The sequence below is a fragment of the Tachyglossus aculeatus genome, chromosome 3, assembly GCF_015852505.1.
Source record: "Tachyglossus aculeatus isolate mTacAcu1 chromosome 3, mTacAcu1.pri, whole genome shotgun sequence".
NCBI lineage: Eukaryota > Metazoa > Chordata > Mammalia > Monotremata > Tachyglossidae > Tachyglossus > Tachyglossus aculeatus.
In genome coordinates, this window is record NC_052068.1 from 42,815,807 (window position 1) to 42,838,011 (window position 22,205).

At 41.0% G+C, this 22,205-nt stretch overlaps 1 non-coding gene across 1 annotated transcript; it reads right to left on the reverse strand.

Annotated features, from left to right (window-relative positions):
* Nucleotides 1–10,663: 10,663 nt before the first annotated feature.
* On the reverse strand, nt 10,664–10,785 carry LOC119925933. Its single transcript, XR_005449860.1, has one exon. It is a non-coding gene; the product is annotated as a U6atac minor spliceosomal RNA (small nuclear RNA).
* Between the last annotated feature and the right edge of the window lie 11,420 nt (nt 10,786–22,205).

Here is a 22,205-nt window from a genome sequence, read left to right on the forward strand (position 1 = left end):
TATCTGACAGACAATTACGCTCCCCCACTTCAAAACCTTAATGAAGGCACATCTCCTCCAAGATGCTTTCCCTAAGCCCTCCTTTCCACTTTTCCCACTCCCTTCTGCATCACCCTGACTTGTTTGCTATATTTATTCCTACCCCTCAGCCCCACAGCACTTATTTACATATCTGCAATTCCATTTATTTCTATTTGCACTGTCTCCCCCTCTAGACTGCCCGTCTCCTCCTCTAGACTGTACTCTCATTGTGGGCTGGGAATGTGTCTGTTATACTGTTATACTGAACTCTCTCAAGTGCTCTCTCAAGTAATAATATCTGTGATTTTTGTTAAGTATTTACTGTGTGTTATTCACTGTTGTAAACACTGGGGAAGATACAAGATAAATGGGTTGGACACAGTCCCTGTCCCCATATGATTTCCAGTCTTAATCCCCATTTTACAGATGAGGGAACTGAGACACAGAGGAATTAAACGACTTGCCCAGGGTTACACAGCAGACAATTGGCAGAGCTGGGATTAGAATCCAGGTCCTTCTGACTCGCAGGCCCATTTTCCATCCGCTAGGCCACACTGCTTCTCTCAATGCTCTGCACAAAGTAAGTGCTCGAAATATACAACTGACTAACATTCCTGCAACTCTGTGTCCCTAGGCAGACCTGCCAAAGGGAAAAGTTGATCCCCACAACTCATCCTTGAAATTTCAACCAGGAACTATTTTTTTCATATTTCTCAGCCCTCTTTATTCTAGTCATCGCACACTAAGCCTCTTCTACTCACCTGTTGATCTGCATCAAATCCCTGTTAAATAGGCCAGTTCTTTTTTGATAAAGTAACTGGAGACATTCCTCTCTCTCAGCAGTCTGCAGTACAATAGACTGCTATAATTCTTCCATAATTACCCTCTCTAATTAAGTTTAATCCAACTTAAGGGTGGGTGGACATCCTTCAAGAGGCAAGAAAACTCATAGGCAGCATTCTGCATATCAATGACAGAAGAGAGCTCACTGAATGATATGCTTAAAAAAATCAAACAACTAAAGGCATTGATGAGAATATAAATCCATGCTTCATTCATCAATCAATCAATTATTTAATGTTTAATATGTGCAGATCACTATACTAAGCACTTGGGAGAGTACAATATAACACAGTTGGTAGACATGTTCCCTGCCCACAGTGAGCTAGTCAAGAGGGGGAGACAGACAAACTGAACTCATCTTCTCACCCAATCCCTGTCCCCATCCTCCCCCTGCCAAACTTTCTGATCACTGCAGATGGCACCACCAGCATCCCGGTCTCACAAGCCAATAACCTTGGCTTTATCCTTGGCTTCTCTTTCCCATTCAACCCACATATTCAATCCATCACTAAATCCCATTGGTCCAATCTTCACAACATCGCTAAAATCCCCTTTTTCCTCTCCATCCAAACTGCTCCCATGTTAATACAATCACTCATCCAATCCTTCCTGGATTAATACATCTGCCACCTTGCTGACTTCCAAGCCTTCTTTCTCTCCCCACTCCAGGCCATACTTTATTCTGCTGCCCAGATCATTTTTCTAAAGAAACATTCAGACCAAGTCACCCCATTCATCATAAAACTCCAGTGGTTGCCCATCTGCCTCCATGTCAAACAAAAACTCGTCACCATTGGCTTTAAAGCACTCCACCATCTTGCCCCCTCCTACCTCACCGCACTACTCTTCTTCTACAACCCAGCCCATATACTTCATTCATCTAGTGCTAACCTTTTCACTGTGCCTTGATCTAGCCTGTCTCACTACCAACCCTTGGCCCACATCCTGCCTCTGTCCCGAAACACCGTCCCTCCTCAAATCCAACAAACAATTACTCTTGCCCACTTCAAAGCCTCATTGAAGGCACATCTCCTCTTAGAGGCCTTCTCAGACTAGTCCTCCACTTTCCTCTTCTTCCACTCTCTTCTTCATTGTCTTGTTTTGCTCCCATGTTCCTCCCCTCTCCTAGCCTCATAGCACTTACATACGTATCTGTAATCTATATTTTAATTGATATCTGTCTCCCCCCTCTAGACTGCAAACTCGTTGTGGGGAGGAAATGTGTCTGTTTATCGTTGTATTGTGAGTGTTCAATAAATACGATTGAATGAATGAATGAATAATAAATAATGAATTACAGATTGGTACATAAGTGCTGTGGTGTTGAGGAATGGGTGAATAAAGTGTTCAAATCCAAGAGCAATGGTGTTGAAGAGGGGAGTGGGAGAAGAAGAAATGTGGGCTTAGGGAAGGGTTCTTGAAGGAAATGTGATTTTAGTAAGGCTTTCAAGGTGGGGAAAGTGATTATCTGTCAGACATGAAGGAAGAGGAAGTTCCAAACAGAAGCAGAACATGGATGAGAGGTCGGCAGCGATGATGATGATGTATTTGTAAGCACTTACTATGTGCCAAGCACTGTTTTAAGCACTGAGGTAGATAAAAGGTAATCAAGTTGTCCCACATGAGGCTCACAGTCCAAATCCCTATTTTATAGATGAGGTAACTGAGGCACAGGGAAGTTCAATGACTTGCCCAAGGTCACACAGCAGAAAAGTGGCAGAGCTGGGATTAGAACCTATGACCTCTTACTCCCAAGTCCATGCTCTTGCCACTAGTCATAGATAAGATCAAGGTACAGTGTCTAGGTTGGCATCCGACAAGTGAAGTGGGCAGACTGGGATGTAGTAGAAAATCTGACAAGTAAGGTAGAAGGGAGCAAAGTGATTGAAGTATTTCAAAGCCAATTGTACGGAGTTTCTGTTTGATCTGGAGGTGGATGAGCAACCACTGGATGCTCTTGAAGAGTAGGGAAGCATGGCTTGAACAATTTGTAGAAAAATGACCCAGGCAGCCAAGTGAAATAAGAGCTGAAATGGTAGGGAAATGGAGGGAGGCCTGCAAGGAGGCTGATGCAGTGATCAAGATGGGATAAGATAAGTACTTGTATTAAAGCAGTAACAGTTTGGATGGGTGGATTTTAGCAATAGTTGTGAAGATTTGAATCAAAAGGATTTGGTGACTGACTGAATATGTGGGTTGAACCTGCGTTAGCCAACTGAACGGAGTTTCTGTTTGATCTGGAAATTGATGAGCAACCAGTGGATGCTCTTGAAGAGTAGGGAAGCATGGCTTGAACAATCTGTAGAGAAATGATCCAGGCAGCAAAGTGAAATAAGGGCTGAAATGCAAGGGAAATGGCGGGAGGCCTGCAAGGAGGCTGATGCAGTGATCAAGATGGGATAAGATAAGTACTTGGATTAAAGCAGTAGCAGTTTGGATGGGTGGATTTTAGCAATAGTTGTGAAGATTTGAATCAAAAGGATTTGGTGACCGACTGAATATGTGGGTCGAACCTGCATTAACAGTCAAGGATAATGTCTGTTAACAGTCAAGGATAAGGTTATGGGCTTGCGAGACAGGAAGGATAGTGGTGCTGTCTACAGTGAAGGGACAGTCAGGTGGAGGAAAGAATTTGGGTGAAAATATGAAGAATTATGTTTCGGACATATAAAATTTAAGTTCTCAGGTGGGACATCCAAGGAGAGATGTCCTGAAGGCCGGAGGAGAGATCAGTAAGAAATTTAGATTTGGGCATCATCCAGACAGAGATGGTAATTGAAACCATGGGAGTAAATGAGCTCTCCCTTGGATGGAGAATAGAAGCAGACCTAGACCTGAAGCTTGAGGAATGCCCATGGTTAGGGGGTGGGAGATGAAAAAGACTGAGGGGGAGTATCCGGAGAGATGGGGGTAATACCAGAAGAAGAAAGTGTCAATGAACACAAGCTTGTAAAAAGTTTCCAGGAGAAGGAGCTGGTTAACAGTATCAAAGGCAGCTGGGAGGTCGAAGATTAGAATGGACTAGAGGCTAACAGATGTGGCAAAAAAGAGATCAATGCTGACATTTGGAGGGCAGCTTCTGTGGAGTGACGGAGGCAGAAGCCAGATTGGAGGGGGTCCAGGAGATAATTGGAGGAAATATAGTGAAGGTAGCAGGTGTAGACAGCTTGCTAAAGGAGCTTGAAGAGAAATGGTCAGAGGTTGATGGAGAAATAATGAAGGAGTCACGGAATGGAACGGAGGATTTATTTTTAGGTTGGGGGATATGTAAGCTCAGTTAAAAGCCATGGAAAAGAAACCTCAATTAAATGAATGAATCCCTGTAAAGGCTAGGATTGAAATTAGGGCAAGCCTTGGGTGTAGGGTTAGGGTGTAGGTCTAAGGGTTATGATTAAGGAAAACATTCATTGGGGTTATGGCGTAGGGCTCAATAACTCTTTGAGTTGATTCGTGAAGTAACTTTTTAAATATTGAACATTTCTTCTGTGATTTTTCTATAATACTCACTATGCAAAATTTAGAGGACATGAATTTTAGAATGTGCCCTGCAGGTGGCCACTAATTTAGACAAGTAACCAAATGCCTCTCCTTCATCGGTTTATACTAATGCATGGTAAAAATGGTCAGATACATATACAAACTCCTCCTTGCATTTACGTATGGGAAACACAGTCCCTGAGTACTCCCTGGGTAAGAATGCAGAGTGGCACCCCATTGCACGGCAAAACCGTAATGGTGTAGGGCCATTTGCCATAGGACAATTCTATAGACACAAGTTGGAGGTGGTGACTTTTCAACCCTGGTTGTTCTGGCCAGGCTTCATACTAAAGTACTCCAGGCCTGGGACAGAAACTCCTCACCCTCGGCTTCAAGGCTGTCCATCACTTCGCCCCCTCCTACCTCACCTCCCTGCTCTCCTTCTACAGCCTAGTCCGCACCCTCCGCTCCTCTGCTGCCAATCTCCTCACCGTTAGGCCTCGTTCTCACCTGTCCCGCCGTCGACCCCCGGCCCACGTCATCCCCCTGGTCTGGAATGCCCTCCCTCCCCGCCAAGCTACCTCCCTTCCTCCCTTCAAGGCCCTACTGAGCCCTCACCTCCTCCAGGAGGCCTTCCCAGGCTGAGCCCCCTCCTTCCTCTCCCCCACATCCCCCTCTGCATCCCCCCATCTTACCTCCTTCCCTTCCCCACAGCACGTATATATGTATATATGTTTGTACATATTTATTACTCTATTTATTTATTTATTTTACTTGTACATATCTATTCTATTTATTTTATTTTGTTAATATGTTTGGTTTTGTTCTCTGTCTCCCCCTTCTAGACTGTGAGCCCACTGTTGGGTAGAGACTTTATATGTTGTCAACTTGTACTTCCCAAGCACTTAGAACAGTGCTCTGCACACAGTAAGTGCTCAATAAATACGATTGATTGATTGATTGATTTTGGTCATGTATCTGGGCCAGGTAGAATCCAGAATTCACATACTTGAAGTAAGAATTGGGAGTTATTCAATTATCCTTCAATTCCTGCTGCCTTTGTACAGTTTTGAGGAGTCTTTCCTGGACTTCAGGCATCCTGAAAGTCAACAGGCTTAGCATGATTCACAGACTATTTCAGGGACAGCATAAAGGTGCTTGTTCATTTTCTCTCTCTCGTTCACACATATTCTCTCTCTCTCTCTCTCTCTCTCTCTCTCTCTCTCTCTCTCTCTCTCTCTCTCTCTCTCTCTCTCTCTCTCTCCTCCCCGCCCCCCCCCCCCCGCCAGTGAGATCCCTGGAACAGAGGATTGGCTTTCAGGCCCCTAAAGCCATGCTACATGCAGGTCCCCCTTTTAGACTGTGAGCCCACTGTTGGGTAGGGACTGTCTCTATATGTTGCCAACTTGTACTTCCCAAGCGCTTAGTACAGTGCTCTGCACACAGTAAGCGCTCAATAAATACGATTGATTGATATCACTATGTGCTAATACAGAGCAGGGGGTGCTTTCCCCAGGCTAGTGATTCCAGAACATATGTAGGAAGACATGGACCTATTTCAGTCACAGGGTCAGAGAAACAAGCTGGGCACCAGGATTATGAGTGGTTAAATACTGCAAAAATAGCAATGCAGTGTTTGAGACTGAGACAAAGTGTTGTATCTAATTTTGTATTCAAAAAGGGGGTCATAGAAATGATAGAATAGTAATGGGAAAGTTTCTGAATGACAGAAGAGGTATATCAGAGACATATCGCAATTAAAGTTGGTAGTTTTGAAGCCAAATCATCTCCCAGGTAGCAATCCAGGCTTTGGAAGTCCTGAAATCAGTAGATAATTGGGTTATCCTCCACCTAACTTATGTTTTGAGTTACCGTCTGTAGGTTTGACTCATATTCATGAAAGCAAAACAAAAAGCTGTTTGGTGTATCTTTTGTTCTAAGAACTAAAGGGAAAAATGTTTTGGGAAATCATTTAGAGAATATCCTGCAGATACTATTGTAAGAACAAGAAAAGATGGAACTCTCTGCCAACAAATATCTTAGATGAGTGGTTATAGCAAGTTATTTGAAAACATAATTAATGCAAGAATGAAAGTGTTAACATTAAGGAAGGGTTTGAAGTTCTATTGAAAGGGAATGAGAGGAGGGAGTGGAGGAGCAGAGCCTTTGTACTTGGAGAAAATGGAACTGATTAGAGATAAAAGAATCCAGAAGAAAGCAGAAAAAATATCGGAGAAAAATATTGGGCATATTTTACATAAATATGTTGGAATCCAGATCACTCTCAAATTCCTAAATGGAAATTTTAGACTTGAGCTAAACTACAACCGACTTCTTTGATAACATCTCAGAATATGCAGTATTGTATCCAGTACAAGTAATCAATTGCTTAAAATATAACATTCCTAATTCCAAAGATAGGTCTATGACTCCAACTATTCCTTTTGTTTGCCCCTAGCTTCTTTAGCAATTGATTCACTTGTCATGAGCGTCTCCAGTAGAGGCATGTTCTGTTTGTTATAAGGTGGTGTTACTTAGAGGTTTGGGTAATGATCTACATTGTAATGCCTCCCAATCAGTGAGACATTTCTGATCCTTAAAGTCCAATATGTAAGACCAATTGTTTTCTGATGCACACATGTATCCATAAATGAAGTATAATTTGAAAGCTAATCAACTGAATCACACAGATGCATTTCCTACCCTGGAGACTATCAAGGCATAGTTAACCAGCAAGGTAATAACTCAGGCCAAGGACACGAGATGGTAGTCCAAGATTCAGAGCTGAGAAAGTGAAAAAGCCATCTCATTCTTGTCCCTGGCTGAGAGTGGTTAAACATATACATCTATCTGCAGCTGTAGTTGTTCTGGTCCTAAATTGCCTCCCCAAACCAAACCTGGGGTAGTGTTTGAAGCAGATAGTAAAATACCTTCTTATGACACTGTTTTCCAGGATAACATAACAACAAACACATCTAAGAGCAAGCGATATAATGAACCAATACCAGGTACAACACAAAAAAAGCAGACTTGGACAACAAACAATTTAGAACAAAACACTGAACTGAGTATCAGGTAAACTGAAGGCAACATTCCCCTTGTGTAAGTAAGGTTCTGCATTACAAACCTCTTCTCTCACCATGTTCTGCTTCCACATATCTTATTATTTAAGGTTGTCCGTGAAATCAGATCTTCAACTGCATTCTTCATCTGTCATCCCTCTTTCCAGATTGTCCTAGAAACATTTCATAAAGGTAGATATCCTGGCCCTGGAATCACAGGCTTTTTCACCTTCAGTCATCTTCCCCCAGATTCAAAATTTAGAAACAGTGCATCTGAAAAATTACTCCTATTCCTCTATCTTCCTCAAACTGCTTCCAATTCAAGCAAATCTCATCATAACATCCCTTGCCAAAGCTTTAATTCCCAATTGCCTCCGGCTGACAGTTTGTCCACTCAAAATGGCTCTAGAATTTTCTCCAAAGATTCCTGCCTTCATCTTCCTGAGTTACCTTGGCAGCAGCCCTGGATTTCATCCTTTGGAGTATCCTAATTGCACCAACTCTCTTCTGCATAATTCATGTCATAAGGAAGAAATTCATACAAACTGCTTACTGGTTTATTCAAAGGATGTTAAAAGTTAAATGTTAAAAACATATATGGGCCTCTCTACTCCTTCTAGTTACCACCCAATAACTTCGTTTTCAACGAGGAGTACTGATACCTTTGGGGAAATTTAACAAATCATAGGAAGTATAGCCCTACTACAATCACAGCAGCAACAGTAAAACCCAATTTGTTGGTTTATTTTTTGCTGGTTTCTAATAGCAATAATAATAATGATAGTATTTGTTGAGCGCTCACTATGTTCCTGGCACTGTAGTAAGTGCTGGGGTAGATACAAGCAAATAAGGTTGCATACAGTCTCTGTCCCACGTAGGGCTCACAGTCTTATTCCCCATTTTACAGATGAGGTAATCGAGACACAGAGAAGTGAAGTGACTTGACCCAGGTCACACAGCAGGCAAGTGGCAGAGTAGGGATTAGAACCCATGACCTTCTGACTCTCAGGCTTGTGTCCTATCCACTAAGTCACGGCTGCTTCTCTGTGAGGAACTAGAACAGTGGGGAATTCAGAAAGAAAGGCAGTAAGAAGAGCAATTGATCATGAAAAAGTTTCAGCCCTCCAGAATTTGTGGTTCTACTGATAGCACAGCAAGACATAATTGTAAGCTCCGTAACTGTAGGAATTGTGTCTACCAGCTCTATTGTATTGTACTCTCCCAAGCCCTTAGTACAATGTCTGCACACAGTAAATGTTTACTAAATACCACATATTAGTTGAAGTGGCCCCAGAGTTCTCAGCACATATTCTCCAGGGATTTGTCATTTGCAGCAGCAGAAGCAGTTTCTCTTCTCAACTTCTAAGACTGTTGCTTGACCATTCTCTTTATCCTCTGCTAATATTCCTTGGTATCATAAGAAGGACAGATGGAAGGAGTAGGGAGAAAGGGACACACTTCAGGAAAATAATAAGGAGAATTTCCAAAATTAGTTTAAAAGCTCTGACCTAAAAGATGTTATAAATGAATTGCCTGCCACCCCAACTCTAAGGTCTTACTATCTGGCCTCTAGTCTACATTCTTTGTTACCTGCCCCACAACATATCCTGAAATAACAAATAAATTCCTTATTGTGGGTACATATTTTAAAATGTCTTCCCAGTGTTGGTGCTTGTTTCTTGTGGAAAAAAACAGTCCAGGAAATCTCATTCATTAATCTGGATCATTAAGGAGTCATTCATTCATTCAATCATATTTATTGAGAGCTATTGTGTGCAGAGCACTGTACTAAGCTCTTGGGAAAGTACAATGAAGAAAGAAAGAGAAACAATCCCTGCTCACAACGAGCTCACAGTCTAGAAGGTAAGTTCCATGGGTCGTTTTCTGGAAGTGGATCTTCAAAATAGGGATCATGTAACAGAGATACACTGTGGACATTGAGTCATTCTGAAATTCAAAAAATCATTCAGTCTCACAGTCTCACAAATCCCAAGGGTAAACCACTCTTTCTTATATCTTTCTGTTCTTCTTGCTGCATAGTCTTCATCTTTTATTTCCTTTCCTTTCTTCTCTTTATTTTATGTTAATTTATTTATTAAATTTATTTATTTTACTTGTACCTATCTATTCTATTTATTTTATTTTGTTAGTATGTTTGGTTTTGTTGTCTGTCTCCCCCTTCTAGACTGTGAGCCCACTGTTGGGTAGGGACTGTCTCTATATGTTGCCAACTTGGACTTCCCAAGCGCTAGTACAGTGCTCTGCACACAGTAAGCGCTTAATAAATACGATTGATTGATTGATTCTCTTAAAACTATATTTGTCCGGTTTTTTAAAAATATTTCCTGTTGCTTTGTATTTTCTCACTTTTTGTCCGTCTTAGACCTTCTTGTGAAAAGGTGTTTTATTTTTGTCCTCAATTTTGAATTTATCTTTTATCCCTGTGATATGTCTCTTTAGAAAAGTCAGTTTGTGGTCTCAGCATGGAAATCAGAGTTCTAGGAACCAGGAGATCTGGGTTCTAGCCCTGCATCTCCAACTAGAGGAATGCCTGCTGGATCCCTGCCACCAAATCTTCCACTAATGGATAGGCAGAAATCCTGACAAATAACTGGTCGGGATAAATGGCAAATACCAGCTGGGAGACTTGTTGGCCCAGAAACAGCCTTATGGTATAGTGGCTTTGGCAACAAGTCTGTCCTGCAATTAAAATCCTTTACATATACATGACAATGTGCCACACCCCTGCCTATCTATGTGCTCACTGCATCCTTAGGTCCAGCAGGCTTAAAGCCTGTAGGAACAAGGTTATGAATAGTGCTGTACTCTCACTATTCATTTGCTCATAATAATAATAATAATGACATTTATTAAGCACTTACTATGTGCAAATCACTGTTCTAAGCGCTGGGGAGGTTACAAGGTAATCAGGTTGCCCCACGGGGGGCTCACAGTTTTAATCCCTATTTTACAGATGAGGTCACTGAGGCCCAGAGAAGTTAAGTGACTTGCCCAAAGTCACACAGCTGACAAGTGGTGGAGCCAGGATTTGAACCCATGACTTCTGACTCCAAAGCCCCTGCTCTTGACACTGAGCCACATCATTCAATCGTATTTATTGAGCACTTACTGTGTGCAGAGCACTGTACCAAGTGCTTGGGAAGTACAAATCGGCAACATGTAGAGACGGTCCCTACCTAACAATGGGCTCACAGTCTAGAAGGGGGAGACAGAGAACAAAATAAAACAAGTAGACCGGTGAAAACTTAGATGCCACGAAGTAGGTGGCAATGCTTTAACCATATATGTGTTGTAAAGGCCAGTAGGACCTCTTCCATCCTTCTCAAGGGGAGTGCTAACCTTCTCTCCTTTCATACAACTGGTATGATAATCAGTACCTCCACATAGTTTCTTAGTCCTTCAATTTCAGAAGCAAAGCATGCCCATCATTCCTGGCAGGAAATTCTCTCTATTCTACATTTCTCTTTCCTCTGTTTCTCATCCAGAACATCGTTCTTCTTCCAGGCACCCAGATTATAGAGGCAGGAATGCATAAACATCTACTGTCACTATGGACTCTACAGACACAAACATATCCATGCAACCAGAATTACTAGATATCCTCTCAAGGCTCATTATGTGGAAGGGGAAAGAGTAGGGACCAGGTCAAGAGGACAGAACAGGGTGTAGCCTAATTGATGCGTGAGGATAATTAAGTGAAGAAGCATGGCATATGATTATGGGCCTGGGACACAGAAGGTCGTGCATTCTCATCCGATTCCACCACTTTCATTTATTCATTCAATTGTATTTATTGAGCACTTACTATGTGCAGAGCACTGTACTAAGCCCTTGAGAAGTACAAGTTGGCAACATATAGAGACAGTCCCTACCCAACAGCGGGCTCACAGTCTAGAAGGGGGAGACAGACAACAAAACAAAACATATTAACAAAGTAAAATAAATAGAATAAATATGTACAAATAAAATAGAGTAGTAAATACGTACAAACATATCTACATATATACAGGTGCTGTGGGGAGGGGAAGGAGGTAAGGTGGAGGGATGGGGAGGAGGGGGAGAGGAAGGAGGGGCACAGTCTGGGATTCTTATTGATCTTGATCTTGAAGGACCACAGTGATCAGGGGCAGAAGTGGGAATAAGGGTCTTCTAGACTGTGAACCTGTTGTTGGGTAGACACTGTCTCTATCTGTTGCCAAATTGTACTTTCCAAGCATTTAGCATTTAGTATCTGCTGTGTGGCCTTGGGCAAGTCACCTTACCTCTCTGTGCCTCAGTTACCTCACCTGTAAAATGAGGATTAAGACTGTGAGCCCTATGTGGGAAAGGACTGTGTCTAACCCGATTTGCTTGTATCCATGCCAGTACTTGGCACATAGTAAGCAAATAACAAATACCATATTTATTATTATTATTATTATTATTGTTTTATCAACAAGGAGAAGAATGGGGATAGCTAGGTACTTCTAGGAAGGCAGGAAATCATTGATTGTGTGATAAAGAAAATAGAAAAGGGAAATAGAGAAGGGAAAATAGAAAAAGAAATAGGGAGAAAGTCAAAGGGCTGAAAGGGAAACAGCATGGCCCACTGAAAACAGCTCAGGTCTCAGTGTCAGAGGACCTGTGGTTCAGTCCCCATTCTACCATTAACCTGCTATGTGACCTGGGCAAGTTACCTAACTTTGCAGTACCTTAGCCTCCTTATCTGTAAGGTAAAGTTTCAAGACCTGTTCTCCATCCAACTTAAGACAGTGAGCCCATGTAGGAAAGGGACTCTGTCTGACATAATTATCCTGTGTCTATCCCAGAGCCTAATACGATGTTTGGCACACAGTAAATGCTTAACATGTATCACAGGTAGGGAGCAGACAGGGAGGTAAGACTACCGCCTCAGTTTCCAGTGAGCAGGGGACGGAAGCCAAATGGAAGTTAATTAAGTTTACTCCCTTTACTGGTGCCTATGTTTGTGGACCTTCCAGGAGATACTAAGAATAAAGAATCCAGGCCTGGAGTGAGATGTAGATCTGAGTGTTTTCTATGTTACACCTCTCAAGATTCTTATTGATCTTGAAGGACCACAGTGATCAGGGGCAGAAGTGGGAAGAAGGGTCTTCTAGACTGTAAACCCGTCGTTGGGTAGGGACTGTCTCAATCTGTTGCCAAATTGTACTTTCCAAGCATTTAGTACAGTGCTGTGCACACAGTAAGTGCTCAGTATACACGATTGAATGAATTTAATACCAGAGCCATCAAACACTTAAGGCTTTTAGTCTTAAGTGCCCTCCATGATCTTAAATTCAGTACCACCAAACTAAATAAACTTGAACAGTTTTATTTCATTTCATATTTAGTTCCTTCACACATAAATTTTCCACATTATTTAAAATGGTTGAAATGAATGAGTTACTTAACCATAGCTTCAGAGTTCACTGGAGCCAACTTTCCCTTGAGCTTACCACACATGATCACAGAGAAGCTTTGCTAGATTGGTCCATTCTATACATGGTCCCTACTTGCCAGACAGTGCCACAAGCCTTTGCCTATGGGATTCTATCTGTTTCTCTAGGGAATTATATGTTAATGAAGGGATTTAAAGTCAAGGAGATTATTTTCTTTGGGAATCATTTTGTCCCTCTGCCTCAGTGCTTTTTTCCCCCATGAAGACCTATCTCCACTTTCTATATAAAAGCTATTTCTGAATGTACCCTTCTTTTGTCACCCAGCCTTCTTAATTACTGATGTTTCTTGGCAGAACTTACATTCTGTCCATTTGAGATCTCTATTATACCATCAGGAGTCAGAGGGATGAGTCTGTCTACTTTTGGGAAGATGTGATTATATTTTCTCAAAAATCTTTCAAAAATCAGATTCTATTGGACTATGAAATGAGATTTCAAACCCTCTTTTGACAGGCTTGTTCTCTTTAATATGGTGTTCTGACAAGTGTAAAAAGAAACATACATTGATTTCAACTCCAAAACTGAATTTATGATTACATATTTGGCTTTCTTAGAGTTTGATCAAATCTTTGTGGCAATACTTGTGAGTAGAACTCTGTGTAAGGCACAAGGGAGAGTACAATAGAAGACACAGTCCCTGTGCACAATTAGTTTACTGTCTCATGGAGGAGACAGATAAAATTTTCAAGGAAAAGAAAGTGCTTAAATATTAAAATAAAGCTACGTACAAACGTAATGAGGCCAAAAATGCTAAGGAAGAGCAAAAGAAGGGTACTCTGCACACACTAAGCAGTAAATAAATACTAATGATTGATTTCAATCATATTTATTGTGTGTTTCCTGGGTGCATAGGACTGTACTAAGCAATTCTCCCCCTCTTACCCCTTTCCATCCCCCCGCCTTACCTCCTTCCCTTCCCCATAGCACCAGTATATATGTATATATGTTTGCATGTATTTATTACTCTATTTTACTTGTACATATTTATTCTATTTATTTTATTCTGTTAATATGTTTCGTCTTGTTCTCTGTCTCCCCTTTCTAGACTGTGAGCCCACTGTTGGGTAGGGACCATCTCGATATGTTGCCAACTTGTACTTCCCAAGCGCTTAGTACAGTGCTCTGCACAGAGCAAGCGCTCAATAAATACGATTGAATGAATGAATCAATTGGGAGAGTACAATACAACAGAGTTGTATTATTGATTGATTGACTAATTGATTGAGAAGTACAAAAGATGGAAATAGGGAAAATGTGACCAGAGGACAAGAAAAAATAATCCAAGGAAGCTTTCCAAAGTTAAATGGCATTTCTGAAAAGTTTTGAATATGGGAAGAACTGAGGACTCGTGGATTTGAATAGGCGAAAGATTCAGGGAAAACGCAACGGTTAGAAGTGGGAATGTAAAGAATGAGTCACGGTGAGAGGCCAGATTGGGTGAAGTGGAAAGTGTGACCTGGATGTGTGGAAAGGTAAGAGGGAGGAAGTTGATGGGGTGCCCTAAAGTCAGTGATCAGGAGACTCTGCTTGACATGAAGGTGAGTGGATAACCTAGTAGCTCTATGAATAGAGATATGTGCACAGAAACTTTTAAAAAGATGATCTAGGCAGCAGAGTCAAGCATATATTGGAGAGGGGACAGACTAAAGGCATGGAAAACAGTGAGGGGACTGATATAGTTATCAACAATACCCATAGAACATTCCCAGGATTACTCAAATTAAAATTGACTAGGGCTTATAATGTGAAAAGGAAGAAAGAACACTATGGAATAATATAGGAAAGGGCTGGTGATTCCATACATCGATTCTACTGAGTGAATTGACTGAGTGTTGGAGTCAATGTAGCAGGGGTTGAATTGAAAGGTCACAGAGTGGTTGTACTGAATTTACCGAAAATCAATCCGTCAATCTATGAAAGTTATTTATTGAATGTTTACTGTATTCAGAGAACTGTACTCAGTGCTTGGAAAAGTATAATAAATACAGTTGCTATAGACAATCCTGCCCAAAGAGAGCTTACACTCTACAAGGGGAGCCAGACATTAAAATAAGTTACACATAGAGAAATAGTAGAAGTCTCTCAGGTGTCACCGAAGTGTCATTATTATATGTCAATTAACCAGTATTATATTGAAGCTAGCAAACCAGCATGTCAGTTAGACTCATTATAATGAACATGTTGAATGAAAGCAGGATGGTCAAGGAGATCCAGAAATGATCCCAACCCAAACAGGAAAAAGAAAGGGCTCCATCTTGATCCATTTCAGATTAATAGTTCTAACATTAACACACTCTTAAAGGCAATAGTGATAGTGAGATAATAGCAGAGAGTTTTCAGCCATAAATCCTGGCGGAGGTAGCCCCTGAAGCCATATTAGACCCAGAATTGATCAGCCTCCCTTGGGTCTTTCAACCCTCCATTTTTTTAACGCAGGTACTTTTCTCCTCAGTACTCCCAAAGTCCCTGTAAATCTATTGTTGCTATCACCTTATTACTGAAACCCAGACCTCCCCCCAAGGTGCAGGGATCATCAGAGACTATCCTACCATCACCCTTCCAGGGGCTAGATACAGGAAGTTTATGGAATAAGTGCTTTCTCCCATGCCCAAGCCTTCCCAGGTCCACATCATTTGCTCTCATGGCTTCAACTACCATCTTTACAACTCCACCTGATCTCTCTCCTTCCCTGTAGTCTCACATTTCTTCCTGCCTTCAAGACATCTCTACATGATGTCCTACCGGTACCTCTAAGTTACCATGTTCAAACAGAACTCCTCATTTTCCCCCCCAAACCCTGTATTCCCCTGAATTTCCTGTCACTGTAGAAAGCACCACTAGTCTCCTCCTGTCTCACAAGTCCATAACCTTGGTATTATCCTAGACTCATCTCACTCATTCAACCCACTTAGTCAATCTGTCATCAACTCTTGTTGGTGCGGCCTTCTCAGCATCACTAAAATCCACCTTTCATTTCCTCCATCCACTCTGCAAGTCCATTGAATCAAGTACTCATCCTGGCCTGGCTTGATTACTGCATCATCCTCCTTGCTGACCTCCCTGACTCTGTCTCTACCCATTCCAGTCTATATTTCACTCTTTTGCCTGGATCATTTTTCTACAAAAAAGTACAGGACATGTTTCCCAACTCTCTAAACACTCCAGTGGTTGTCCATCCACTTCTGCATTAAGCAGAAACCCTTTACCATCAGCTGTAAAGCATTCAGTCATCCTGCCTCCCTCCTACATTACCTCCCTGATTTCCTGCTACAAACTTCACTCCACTAATGTGAACCTAGTCACTATACCTCGATATTTTCTATCTCGTTGCTGACCTCTTACCCACATCCTGCCTCTGGTCTGAAATCTCTCCCTCTTCATATCTAACAGACAATCACTCTCCCCATCTTCAAAGTCTTAATGAAGGCACATGTTCTCTAAGAGACCATTCTCAACTAGGCCCTCATTTCCTTTTCTCCTACTCTCTTATCTGTTGCCCTTGTACTTGGATTTGCAACCTTAATTCACCCCTCTCTCAGTCCCATAGGACTTATGTCCAAATCTGTAATTTATTAATTTTTATTAATACCTGTCTTCCCCTCCAGACTGTAATCTTGTTGTGGGCAAGGTATGCGTCTACCTACTCTTTAATATTGTACTCTCCCAAACACTGTACTACAGTGTTTTGCACATAGTAAGTGCTCAATAAATATGATTGATTGATTGATTGATTCACTTGTCTCCCTGGAACCAGCAGGCACTAATAGCTGAGATCTCAAAAATGTATAAAAATTTTGTAATAATACTGGCATTTGTAAGGGTTTATTTTGTGACAAGCAGTGTCTTCAGAGCTGGGGTAGAAAAAAAATAATCAGGTTGGAGTCTGTAAGCTCTCTGATTGGCCCAGTAATAACTTTACATTTTATTTAAGAAGAGGCACCGTAGAGTGATTCTCCTGGCCTCCTCTAAACTGTAAGTTCACTGTGGCCAGGGAATGTGTCTGTTACATTTTTGTGTTGTACTCTCCCTACTGTTTAGTAAGGTGCCCTGCACACAGTAAATGGTCAATAAATTTGATGGATTGATTCCTGTTAAATGTGGGGCAATGACCTTTCTGGATTCTCCGAGACTTCTAATAGCTAGAAGTATTCATTTCTACATTGTAACTATCTTCATGATTCAGTTTTTACTAAAGACCATTGGAAATTATGCTTCTTGGATGGTTGGGGGCTTGACCTAATTCTTTGCTGCTGCCCAAACAAAAAAATTGTCCTTTATGTTTGTCCTTTACTAAAATAGATCAATTCATTTCTGAGCTTGCCAAGAACAGCCATATTTTGGAGAAATAGTTTACCATAGAACTATCAATTTTGAAAAGTGTATGCATAGGGGATCCCATCCTTTGATGTTATGTCAACCTTAGCCAAGACTGTTTTGTGGAGACAAAATGACCCTGCCATGAGCATGACTACCTGATCAACAAACTCCATTTCAAGCTTTGTCTCTCCCACCTCAGTACTATCCCTTTACTCCACTGATGTCCTTAGATTACTCCCCACAGTCTGCAGAGCATAGAAAGACTGGATGCAGGTATATGAAGTAGGCCTCAATGTGAGTAAAAGTTAAGGAAAAATGTGTACAGGGAAGAGTTCAATAGGAATAAGTTTCAAGACATGAGCAAAAAAAAACACAGGTTCAATTTTAAATCATGATTAGGATCATATTTGATAGTACCGACTGGGCACTATACTATATGGGCACTATATGTTTGTGAAATATACTTGTCCCTACCCTCAAGGGGCTTACAATCAGAAAAGTAACCATTTTTCTGAGATCTTCTAAGAAATTTCTGCCTAAGGAATAGCAAATCCACGGAAAGCAAAGGTTAAAGTACTCTCCAACTACCCTCACTAATTAATGAGTCCTGAAGCAGAGTCCTTCTCTTCCAAGATGCACTTAAGTTCTTACCCACTTAAGTTCTGTTCATAGCAACAGTCAAAACTGGTCTGTAAAAGAGTTAATGAGATATGATATTTTGGTATTTGTTAAGTGCTGGCGTACATACAAGCTAATCAAGTTGGACACATTCCCTGTTCCACATTTTACAAATGAGGTAACTGAGGCATGGAAAAGTTAAGAAATTTGCCCAAGGTCACACAGCAGGCAAATGACAGAGCTGAGATTAGACCCAGTCCTATTACTACCAGACTCATGGTCTTTCACTGGACCATGCTGTTTGTCTATATTTTAAGTAGCAATTCCAAGCTCAGTGTGGAAATGAAAATCAGACCAGAAGGTTAACTACTGTCACAATGGTTAGGATATTTCGGGTTACCAAATCACATGTGTTTTTGACTCCTTCTTTTGGATTCATATAATTGTAAGGTTATTCGACCCGCAGAAACCATAAGAGCACTACAGAGATTCAAATGAGCCACCAAAGTCATTCGGTTCTTGGTAAATTGAGTCTTGAGAAAAGGATAGCTAGTTGGCCTCTAGCTAAGAGAAAAACTAGAGACAAAGGGAAAAATCTCACTGACGTCAGTGAACTCCCTAAAGGAAGAAGGTCGGATTGATGTGAAGGTTGTTAGAGAAAACTAATATGAGGGAAAAATATCAATCCCACAAGAGGTCATGAATTTAAGTACAAGTGCACCAGACTACAAGCAATTTGGGTAGATTTATTTTTATATTAGCAATGACTGGAATGTACTACAAATGGCTAAAGGTAGTCACTAAAGAAAATCTCTTTAGAAAAGCAAGGGTAGAGTCTTTGGAATAACAAGACTGGACAAAAGTAAGTGAGAGTGTGTGTGTGTGTGCACAAGCACATAATAATAATGATAATGATAATGATAATAATAATAATAATGATAATAATAATCATTTTGGTATTTGTTAAGTGCTTACTATGTGCAAAGCACCGTTCTAAGTGCTGGGGAGGATACAAGGTGATCAGGTAATCCCATGGGGAGCTTACAATCTTAATTCCCATTTTACAGATGAGGTAACAGGCACAGAGAAGTTAAGTGGCTTGCCCAAAGTCACACAGCTGACAAGCGGCGGAGCCAAGATTTGAGCCCATGACCTCTGACTACCAAGCCCAGGCTCTTTCCGTGCATTTGGAAACAAGGTGAGGAGAGGAGGGTAAACTGATTTGGATATATGTTTTGATTATTTGAATGCTGACCGTTTAGTGACAAAAAACCAATCAGTTGAACTCTACTGTTTAAGATACTTTTTTAAATATAGCCAAAATGCTCCCTCTCATCCAATCATATATATATGCATATATATATATATATAAATATATATATATGCATATATATATATATATATATATATATATATAATCTCTATCCTGTGTTCTCAGAAATTATGCTACTGTTTATTTGGCTTCAGCTGAACTGATCATTTTGATATGCTTAAACATTCACTTATGATCTACACTATAGTGGCTTAACCGTAAAAGCTATTTGTTGGAGCATCAATTAACTTTATCATCTAACTAGCAATTATCTATTTATATACATTCCATGTGATTTTCTTTCCTTTTACTTGCTCAGACATCAGGGTGAATGGAAATTATTCTGAAACAGAGGAAAAGACAAATCTCTTTATACCTTGTGCAATTATACAACATGTTGGCCCATAGTTGCATCAAATCGCTTAAGGTTCAAATAGACTATCCCATTTTTGTAAAATCTGTCCCTGTTTCCAAAGTCCTAGATTATCTCCAAAGTCCTAGATCCCTGCCAAATCTGGGATCTTTCAAAAATGTCCATTGGCTTCATGTTCCCTTTCTATCAAGAAATGCCTTCTCACAGTCAGCTTCAAAGGTCACCGCCAATTTAACAAAATTATATATCAGCTCTCTTGACACATTATACTCCAGTTCCCTCTCTTCCTTTCTCCAAACCCAACCTAACTGTATGTCACTCTTTCCCCTCCTGTCTCCAGCCCCACAGTCATGCCGTTAATAATGATGATGATGATGATTCATTCATTCATTCAATCATATTTATTGAGCGCTTACTGTGTGCAGAGCACTGTACTAAGTGCTTGGGAAGTACAAGTTGGCAACATATAGAGACAGTCCCTACCCAACAGCGGGCTCACAGTCTAGAAGGGGGAGACAGACAACAAAGCAAAACATATTAACAAAATAAAATAAATAGACTAGCAAGTATGTACAAGTAAAATAAATAAAATAATAAATCTGTACAAACACATATACAGGTGCTGTAGGGAGGGGAAGGAGGTAGGGTGGGGGGGGAAGGGGAGGGGGGAGGAAGGAAGGGGCTCAGTCTGGAAAGGCCTCCTGGGGGAGGTGAGCTCTCAGTAGGGCTTTGAAGGGAGGAAGAGAGCTAGCTTGGCAGATGTGCGGAGGGAGGGCATTCCAGGCCAGGGGGAAGACGTGGGCCAGGGGTCGATGGCAGGACAGGCGAGAACAAGGCACAGTGAGGAGGTTAGTGGCAGAGGAGCAGAGGGTGTGGGCTGGGCTGTACAAGGAAAGAAGGGAGGTGAGGTAGGAGGGGGTGAGATGATGGAGAGCCTTGAAGCCGAGAGCGAGGAGTTTTTGCCTGATGGGTAGGTTGATTGATAGCCACTGAAGATTTTTAAGGAGGGGAGTAACATGCCCAGAGTGTTTCTGCACAAAGATGATCCGGGCAGCAGTGTCATGATAATAGAAATAACAATACTGATATTATTAAGTGTTTTAGCTATGACAAGCATTCAATTAAGGGCTAGGAAAGAATCAAGTTAACCAGCTCTGACAGTCCCTGTCCCACACAGGGTTCACAGTTCAAATGGAAGGGAGAACAGGTATTGAATTCCCATTTTACAGATGAGAAAACTGAAGCCCAGAGAATTTAAGTGACTTTACCAAGGTCACAGAGAAGGCATGTGGCAGAGTCACATTAGAACTCATGTCCTATGACTCCTAGGCCTGAGATCTTTCTATTTGGTAGCACAGTTTCAGAGAGTTCTCCCAACCTGGAATTTCTTTCTCTCCCTATTATCTGACAGACTAAAACTGTCCCCATGTTCAAAGCTCTCTGAAGATCTCATCTACTGAAACAAGTCTTCCCTTGATTCATTCCAAACATGCCAAAGAATAGCAACCCAAGTTTTAAATTGTACTTGTTGAACACTTACTATGTACTAGGCATTGTACGAAGCTCTGATGCAGATTCAAGATAATCAGGTTGAAGACAGTCCCTAATACACAAAGTTCTCAAAGTCTTAATCCCCATTTTCCAGATGAGGTAACTGAGGACCACAAAGTTAAGTCATTGCCCAAGGTCACACAGGCAATAAGTGAAGGAGCTGAGATTAGAAAACAGGTCCTCTGACGCCCAGGCCTGTGGTCTTTCCAAAGCCCACACTGCTTCTAAGTATGTACACCTTTTCTCCAGCAGGGCTAGTTATATACTGCATAATCAACTGCATATTGTGACTGCTAAATACGTTTATACTTCTATGTCTATCCCACCCATGAAGTCTATGTTGTGAAAATTATTTCTCATACATGTTATGGTCTCCTAAGTTATTGTAAACTTAACTGCCCAGATTCCCATCATCTCGGAGCTGCCCAGATGCCCTCCTTCCCAAGAGTCTCCCCAACAGTCCTAGCAGAAAACCTCTAAAAGGTATAAAAACGATGATTCTTCCAACCAGGTACCTCTTCCTCATATACCCTCAAAATAAAAAGCAGAAAAATGGACCTGACCCACTTTTGGCTATGCTTCTAGTGTTAGAAGAATTAGACTGAAAATGGGTATTGAAATTGCCCGTTATTTTCAATGAAAGGGCAATGTCAAATAGTTCTGTAAGACAATCAGTCTCATGAGTTGTTATATGATAACTATTATTTCTTTTGAGATGCTTCCAATATGGTCTTGACTTAGATTTTATTACAATATTGAATAAAGACTTATGTTAGGAGATATGAACTTCATTTAATCAAGGAAGAGTAAGGGTCTGTTATGTACACATCTATTGATTAATGCCTTAGTCCCTGGACATCTGCTTTGCTGAATCCATTCCAAAAGTATCATGGAGAAATGTATTTAACTGTCAGTTATTTCCATGACAGTTAATATTTATCTATTTAATTGTGTGGTATTGGGTTTCCTTGGAATATTTTTGAAATTTAAATGCCTAAATAACACACATTATGTTAACACATGTTCTTTTCCCTATGGAAACAATGAAATTGATTTTTTTTTTTTAGATATCGTTACCCAGGAAGATAGCTTCTACCTGGGAGGCATCCTGCCTGACATTGAGGGTGGTGGGGCTAGCTGCCTAAGCTACG